Genomic DNA, 9,520 nt, shown 5'->3' with positions numbered 1-9,520 from the left:
TGACGTTAGGTCAGCGAATGTCTCGTGAGGTGGCAGATTTGTAGGATGTAGGATTTCTTCTTCAAAGCTCTTGATTACCGAATCTAGGTCCTGAGATTCCGGTACACCATCTGTTAAACTTTCTGGCTCATCTAGGATATCCAGGATGTCGTCTCTGATCTTCTTGGCCTCTGGTGAGTCTACGTCGACATCAGCATCGGTTTCTTCTGACTTGGTCGAGTTAACACAGTCAGGGTTCACCTCAAGTTCCCGTTCAACTCGGTTAGACTTGTCCCAGCTCGGACCTGCATTTTCATCTAAGTGAAGTCGCTTTGACTCAGGTGAATGGGAATCCGAGTCCAAACCCGACTCATCTCGGGATCGTTTGTAACCATTTCTGTTAGTTTTGCACTCTCCCATATCCAAAGTGTTGAATAGGAGAACAATTTTTGGAGGATATATTTGGCGTTTTGATGTGGGGTGAAATGAAACGTTATATATAGCTGAAAGGAAAACCAAACAATGTTTGGTAATTCCACTTGAATTTCTACACACTAGCAAAGAAGGGAAATGAAAAAGAAAACTAGATTGTTATACAGTGCATAATACAGGTAATATTTGATGGAGGAAGAAACTTTAAAGGGGGGCAGAATTTATAGTGGAGCGAGGGGACAGAGAAAAGTGGGGATATTTTCGGGGATTTTTTTGAATAAGGGGGAGTTTTAGAGTTAACAATAAAATTATTTTTGTGTTTTGTAGGTTACATATTCGAACTGTAGAGCTAGCTATTAATATTGTTTTAGGATAGATTATGTAATTATTTGCATAAATACTTGGAATCTTAATGTAAATAGTTAGTTATATTCATTTTTTAGTCATATACGATAAATTATATATTAATTATATTATTATACACATACTAAATATAAATTATATTAAGCGATTGAGTAGACTCGTAATCGGGTTAATTTTATGCACCTTTTATTAATGATGGGCGGGAAATTAGGAGGCCGTGAGATGGGAGATGTGGAATGACGCCCTTGTTTGGCTGATTCTTACTTGATAAATGCTGCCCACATCTTCCCTATTACGTCTGCCATGACATTTTCACTTGTCTTATCGTTTGTCTCTTTTATTACGTATAATGGGGGGTTTTGCAGCCGTACTATATATTTGTGCTGCTTTTTAATTTGTACTCTATTTAAATAAATTATTGATTTGGTACAAAAAAATTGTAATAATATGATAATTACACTCCTGATAAAATATATAAAACTCGCATCACACATTAATCGCGTGATCTGCAACCTCATTCGTGAAAAAAGATCTCCTCTCCTCTCAGCAGCTTTATCAAAAAATTAGAAACTTATCCAAATTCATCTTCATAATCACACTTGCATGAAGTTGTTTCATGTTGAAGCTAAAACTTCATGCTAATGTAGCATGAAGTTGTTTCATGTTGAAGCTAAAACTTCATGCTAATATAGCATGAAGTTGTTTCACATTGAAGCTAAAACTTCATGCTAATGCATGCTGAAGTTATATATCCGGCAGTCTACAGTTTTGTCATGAGTTTTATCCGAAACTTCAGTCTAAACATGCTTAAGTTATTTAGTTCATTTGCTAAAACTTCAGACTAAACATGCTTAAGTTTTTGTCTTGCAGTATGTAATTTTCTAATGAGTTTTTGCTAATGCATGCTGAAGTTCATCAGTTCATTTGCTAAAATTTCAGACTAAACATGCTTAAGTTTTTTTTCTTGCAGTTAGGAGTGTTTATAAAAATCCGAAAAATCGAACCAAACCGACCAAAAAACTGATAAGTTTTAGGTTTGGTTTGTTTTTGGTTTTGATTTTTAAAAACCGATTAAATTTGGTTTGGGTTTGGTTTTAATCAAAAAATAACCGAAAAAACCGAACCAAACCGACTATAAAAGTAGCTATATAAATTTATTATTACACCTATATATATGTATATTTTTATATAAAGTTTCTAAAATTTATGGTACATATTAGTCATTTATATTTTTTAGTTCTTTGCTATTATAATAATCTAATTCTTTGTCATTACATTTTAGTTTGATTGATAGTTTTCTTTTGCTAAGTACAAGAATTTATTTCATGTTAAAAATAATTAATTTTTAATTGTGTACTTAAAGTATTCATCACTATTTGATTCAATTATCATTAATATATCTTGGTAAATGATAAATTTCTCAAAGAGCAATTGATTTGATAGTGTTACGTTGAAAATGTAGTCGCCGAAATATGCGTTTGGTAGTGTATGTCTCATATTTAAGAAGAGAAATCGATAAATAACCGAAAAAACCGAAAAATCGACAAAAATAGAATCCATAAAAAACTGACTTAATTGGTTTGATTTGGTTCCAATATTTGAAAAATCGACTTACTTGGTTTGTTTTTTTTTAGGGAAAAACCGACCCAAACCGATCCATGAACACCCCTACTTGCAGTATGTAATTTTCTAAAGAGTTTTTGCTAATGCATGCTGAAGTTATTTAGTTAATTTGCTAAAACATCATACCAAAACATGCTGACGGTTTGTATCGCAGTGTACAGTTTTGTCCTGAGGTTTATCCGAAAATTCAGTCTAAACAGGTTAAATTTTTTAAGTTCATTTGCTAAAACTTCAGCCTAAACATGCTTAAATTTTTGTCCTGCAGCTTGTCAATAGTCTTTTATTAAAGAAGGGCAAAATTGTCTTTTTAAAACGCTTTTAACTTCTAAAAAAATGGGTACGGTTGTAAACGGAAAAACAAAACGGGTATAAATTAAAAGGGGGCGACCAAATAGGATGCCCCATGCAATTTTTACATGTATGATTCCCTTTTCTTTTATTGGTTGGATGCCGTTTGAAGAGATGGGCCTAGTGTTCAAAGAGAAATTCAAAAATAGCAGATTTACAAGTGGTCATTCAAAAATAATCACTGTTTCAAAAGTCATCGAAGTTTAACCACTTTTCATGTAAAGATAAATCTGAACGACAACACTGTTCAAAATTCGAAAAATACTTCAGCAAAGTATACTGGAACTCCAGTATATTATACTGAAGCCAACAAAGTATACCGGTCCAGCATAATATACTGAAAGTTCATACACAGGTGCATCGAACTCTAGTATGTTCTGTTGGGTCTCTATTGCAGCAAAATAATGATTATTTTTAATAACTTGGCAAATGTTGATTATTTTTGAACGATCTGAAAACTGACTTGCCCGTGTTATTTTAATTCAAATTCTGGGTTTTAATGGTTCACACTTTACAATGTCGTAGTCGTTGATATTTCTTTGATGGGTGACTAGATTGCAGGAAAAAGGCCGGCCCCTAATAAATGAGAAAAAGATAATGCACTATATTAATAATTTAAGGTTTTTATACTTTTGAGAAGATATTTTGTAATTAATACGTTTTGAGAAAGATATTTTATAATTTAAATTACAAAATATCTTCTTTAAATTCTTATCAACTTTTGTTTTTTTTGAGAAGAAATGCACTTTAGATCCACCTCACTTCGAAAACCTACATTTAAGGTGAAACAACCTAACATTCACCCCTCGTTCAGATCTGTCAACAAGAATATGAACAATACAATATTAGGCTTATTATATGGTAAATTAAAAGTCGTTTGTATGGGTTTAATATTATGAGACATTGAACTAAATCAATGCTTTTAGCTCTTAAAAGGAGTATTCCCAAGTTCATACAAGATCACTCGACGCTTCAATAATTAAAATAATTATACTTTTTAATTTCTTAAATGTCAACTACTTAAAATAATCTAATATCCAAAATGCCTAAAGTATTGAGCCGATACTCTCTTACGGTTGGGAATTGGGATGAACTTCTGCGCCGAATTCGTGGGCGGCATGGTGTTCTAGAAATTTATTAGAAAAGAGTAGATCTAAAGGAAAGGGTTGGAACTGGGTCAGCGTTTGCGCCCATGCACGGCGCCACGTCCTTGCAGTATTCAGCACGTGGCGGTGCCTGCAAAGTAGCCGCCCGTAGAAATAGAAGCGGATCTAGTCTTCTGACACTAAATTCAACTGAACCCATTATTTTTAACGTGAAATATAAATTCTTATATAAAAATTTATCAAAATTATAATAAATAGTACTTTCTTCGGTCCAAAATAAGTATTTTTTGGATGTTTTCATACAAATTAAAAAATCCACCTTTTAGCATTAATTAGCAATAGAATTGACCATATTAACCTTTACTATCTCACATAAACACTCCTAACACATATTCCAACGCCATTTACTTCAAGGACAATGTAAGAAAAAATAATTAATTTATTTTTGAAATCTGGAAAAATCACTTATTTTGGACCACAAGAAAAAGATCAAAAAATCACTTATTTTGGACCGGAGGAAGTAATAGATAAGAACTCATAATTTCAAGAATATAAACTTTAAGAGTACCCATAGACGTTAAATTCTGAATTCGCTTCCACCTAGAAATGCTCCGCCCGCACCTTCTCGATGTGCTTCGCTCTTTGAAAGTTGAAACAGGCAATTGCATACTATCTGTATGACCGTATCCAACCTTCGCATATCCTGTCGAGAGCCAAAAGAACTTTGTTAGATAAGAATATTAATATTAGTACTACAATGGCGTTGTGGTAACCATCTTGTCTCCTGACTTATCTGTTCTTCTTAACATTATGTTAATAAGTTAATCAGTAGCAATTATTCGAGCAGTAATCAAGAGCTAATCTCCCTCTACTTGACGTTAATAAATAGACAATTTCAAATTTTTGGATTTTGTGATTGTTTAATATCAATTTATTGTTAAAAAAAAAAATTTTATAAACTTAATAACATACTTACAAGCACACGCAAAAGGAAAGTAGAACAAAGACTTGTTTTGTTTAACTATTTGGTGTTTGTTATTGTCTGATCGGCTAATATAGATTTTAGGTAAATCTACGATAAAAATGAAGTATTATTCTCCAGGAATTTTTTTTTATTTTAAATTTAAATTCAAAACATCTTATTAAAGAGAGAAAAATCTCAACTGCCGCACTATACCTCTCGGTCATAAAGCAAAAGCTGCCTTAAAACTTTGAGGGGTTCAACATAACGCATTACGAATTGAATCCCAGCCTCTCGCTTTCATCTATTTGGTGGCAACAACCAGGTGTTATCCAATTTGTCAAAGTCTGAATAACGACAGTTTATCTTAAAGAATTAGGTGAAGGAATAGACTTTAATTCCTAGTTTAATGAATAGTTTAATTCGTATGAAGCAAAACGCTAATTGAGCTTGTTTTCTTGAAGCTTACAGCGTAAAAACCTAATAAATGGTTACGAGGAAGCGACGAGAGGAGGCAATTCCCACTACTTTAATAAGATTGTGTTTACCTTAAAATCGGATAACAATTAAACTTATAAGTGGTTTTAAGGATATGTAATATGATTTCACCTAGCACCAATAGATAAATATGATGATTAATATTAGAAATAAACAACAAACTAATGCAAAAGTATCAAAATGCAATTCAGTCCTCGAGCTAGGTCGTCCTCGAACTAAGTGAGTGAGAGTAAAGTTATGAAATAAACTAATGAACAATAGAGTATAAGACAAAAGAGTATTATATTGGTTTGATATGCATGAATGTAAGATCACTACAAATGATTAGACCCTCTTTATATAATAGAGGAGTCCTATTTACGGTATAATTCTAATTAAAAAAGGAAATCCCACGATTAGCTGGATAACCGTCCTTGATTTGATCTGTTCCGAGATTTCCACCGTGATTCTCGACCAGTCACGGATATTTCGTTTTTGCGTTATTATGCTATCTTCGGTCTTGCTCAAGTTCGATCTCGATCATTACTGGTCTCGATCTCGATAGGTACCTCGAATCCCGAACTCGGTACCTTATCCCCGTGTCTTGGTCTGACATGCTATGGGGCCGATCTTCGACCTATCCCCCTGGCTTTGGTTAATCAGCAAAATTAGGCAAGCCCGATTTTGACCTTATACAGATAGTCCCCTCGTTTCTTGGAAAGTAATGACAAGAAACGAATTGAGTCTTCGAATTTACCCCCGGTCTATAATGACGTAAGCATCGTGACGCAAGTGGCAGGAGTGGCCGAAACGTTCCATCGGTTTGGTTTCCCAGGCATTTATGGTGCGTCAATTGCCGGTCGGCCACTAGTAGCTTTGAACCGTCGCCGCGAAACCCATAAATAAGCTTTTTTCCACTTCTTCAAACTTTACTTTCAATCTCTTCTACTCCAATCTTCAAAGCTCTTTGCATTCTCCAAGTTCTTCATTCGCAAATCTTCAAATTTCATTGCTAACCTCTTTTCAAAACACCAAATATCCTAATCCATGTTCTTCCTTGTTCACAAAAATGGCCAAGACCTCTAAAATTGTCCCTCACAAGGAGACGCTTCTTCATCAAAGTCCGTCGGCGCTGCGGCCGCGGCGGAACATCCCCACGCGGACTTCGTTCCGAGGAAGTGTGCCATTACTGCCGATTTTAAGGTGGAGAACACACCCCAACACCAGGTCGGTGTGAACCAATGTCGAGATACATGTGTACGATCTCCGTACGTCTCCTCGAGAAAGTGAAGGAGGAGTGCAACTGGGTAGGCAAAGATGTAGTAGTGCCTAGCCCCGAAGAATCCATCACAACTTACAAGGAGGGGTATTTGAGTGTCTATACCTATCCCTTCACGATAAGTCCTTTGGTCCCTATCATCGTTGCCTTTTGCAAGAGGTCCGATGTCACTCTGGGCCAAATCCACTCGTCGTTTTGGAGGATTGTGATCCTCCTTCGATTCTTTGTAAGCAAGATCGAGGGGCATCCTTTTACCCTCGATCACCTCATGCACCTCTACACTCCCCGACTTTATCGTGGAGGCATGATCAAGCTCCACCACTGAGCCACCAAACCCTTGTTCTCGAGTATAGACGAAACTCGAGGCCGAGGTTAGCTAGGCAAATTTGTCCGAATAAAGACTTCGCACCTAATTCCTGCCGAATACATGCCATTCCCTGAAAAGTGGAACATGAAACGTAAGTACCGTTCTGCCTTTGAATATTCGTTTTTGCCGTTTTACTTCTTGTCTTCCTCTTATCTAAATTTTTGTGTTGCAGCCGTGACCGTTGTGCCGGAAGTGATCCCCGACCTGAGGCAATGGGTCGAGGGATTGGTGTCACAAAAGACTTACTACGAGCGTGCTTGGATGGAGTTGTCAAGGGGCCGATGGGAGGCCTGTAACCATGGTAAATTCCTTTTCCTAGAAAGGTTTTCCGTCGGGCTTTGTTATTGTACTTACTTATCTTTTTCTTTTTGTATTCCTTGGGAAGGACGTGCCAATGAGGCCTCCCTTTGCTGAATAAGAGGCACTATTTTCCCCGTTTGCCCTGAAGTAGGGCAAAGAGAAAAAAAGAAAGGAGGCTCCGAGTTCCCCAAACCCGAAAAAGCAAAGGCCGGTCGGAGGCCCCGTAAGCCCAAGGGGGATGTTATTCACGTAACTCTGGAGTCTGCCCACTAGCTATTGGATGATACCGAAGACGAAGATGAAGAAGAAGAAGAAAGCTATAGATTAGTGCCTCGTGCGCGAGCTGGCATTGAGATTTGAGAAGCCACTGGACCGGCGGCAGCCGAAACTGTTTTGCCCCAATTTGATCGGTTCGATCTAGAAAAATCGAAGATGCTTCACCTCGAGGTGGGGAGACCGTCGAGCAAGCGGTCGACGCCGGTGCAGAAACCGGGATAGAAGCCCCTCAAAACGAAGATGATGCCTCGAAGGACCCACTCGGGGCAATAGAGATCGGGGGCTCTTCCTCGTTCTCTCCAGTTCTAGATTCGATGATACGTGATGCTCAGGGTGTGGAAACTTTTCACGGTGGAGAGGCCCATGAGGTAGAAGACTTTTCGGCGACTACTTTACCGAAGTGGAAGATGTCACCGGCCAGGGCGACTTGGTCATACCGAGGAAGAGCTCGAATGAGGCGCCCTCAAACTTTAAACTAACCAACCAATTTCCTGCTCCCAGCGTTCATCCTGAGCGTAAACGACCACTTATTATATCGATCCTGGAAGATACCCAAGTTTTCTCTGCCCCCGTAGGGGTGGCTAGCTATCTTCGATGTTTGGTCACTAAAGAGGACCAAGCCAAAATGGATGTAGTGGATGTTGCCTGCTTGTTCAACGAAGCCGAGCATGCTCTGAATCAGGTAAGTTAAGGGCCATTATCTTTTTATGACTTTCAGTTGTAATATCTCTAACCTTTTCTTCCTTTCTCGTAGGCTTCGGTGTTCATGGGGCCTTTCTTCTAATCCGAGAGGAGCGCAAAACCGAAGTCCAGGGTCTCACTGAGAAATACAATACTTACAAGCTTCTCAGTAAAAAGCTTCAGGTAGACCTGGTGGAGGCTCGAGATGCGCATGAAGAGATGGCTGAGCAGGTATTCCGAGTTCTTCATGATAGTGAGGATGAGTCGGAGATAACAATTAACAATCCCATTCTGTAGGTTCGACAGAGGCTCGAACAGATCAAGGGCCTTCAAGAACAAATAGAAAAAGTGTGAGCCAAGGCCGAACAGTTCAAGGGATGTATGGATATGTTGGCTGCACAAAAGGAGACCGTTCAAGCAGAGCTGCATTCCGCCAAGTCACAGTTCCGATATGTAAGGGACAATGCCTCGGTCCAGGCGAAGAAGGTCGAGGAGCTCGAATCCAATTTGGCCAACTTGGCCAAAGAGCTCGAGGTTGCCAAATCTGAAGTGGTCGCGGCCAATACTAAGGCCCAGGCTACTGCGGCTCAATACAAAGTCGATGCCGAAACGACCCTCGATCAGGCCAAGGGCATGGTATATCATTCAAAGTGGCAGGCTCGAAGGGAGGCTCTCGAGGGGGTTCTTGCTCAGAGTTTCGACATATCTGCCGAACTCGAGATTTCCAAGGCTGGGGAAGCAAAGGCTCGGAAGTTAGCATTTCCCGATAATGATTCCGAGGATGTGAGCAGATCTGGTGGAGAAGACTCCGAAGGCAAAAAAGCTGCTCTCGAAGAAGACTAGGCCTTTAGAATTAATAGTGTTTCTTTTAAGGCCGTTTTGTCCTTTTTAAAAAGTTCAGATCGGGCCATGCCGCCTTTGTAAATGATTTTTGATATACAAAGGATCTTCTTTCCCTTGTCTTTTTTATTTTATTTATGCCTTATGAAATTACATCCACAGGTTCGAGGCTTAGGCGATTTGGACCGAAACCGAACTAATGTCGAGTGAGTGCTCGCTCGAACTCGAAGTAGGGTAACCCTTAGGTTTTTTAATTGAGTGAGGATGATCCCTCGAACTCAAAACGAAAGATGGCCCATAGGCTTTTGCATTAGGCCGATGTGGCCTTAGTAGAAAGATTGGCTCTTTCCCCTTTTTGGCTTAAAAAGTTCATTGTTAATTATACAAAATTTCTTATGTCTTAGCACGATATAAGGAATAGTTCGAGAGTTTGAACAATCTTGCATTCATTAGGGTTCTTGAGTTTCGATATTATCGAAGCCCTTTGT

This window comes from Nicotiana attenuata, chromosome 6 (assembly GCF_001879085.1).
Source record: "Nicotiana attenuata strain UT chromosome 6, NIATTr2, whole genome shotgun sequence".
Taxonomy (NCBI): domain Eukaryota; kingdom Viridiplantae; phylum Streptophyta; class Magnoliopsida; order Solanales; family Solanaceae; genus Nicotiana; species Nicotiana attenuata.
Note: the sequence above shows the minus strand (reverse complement) of the source record.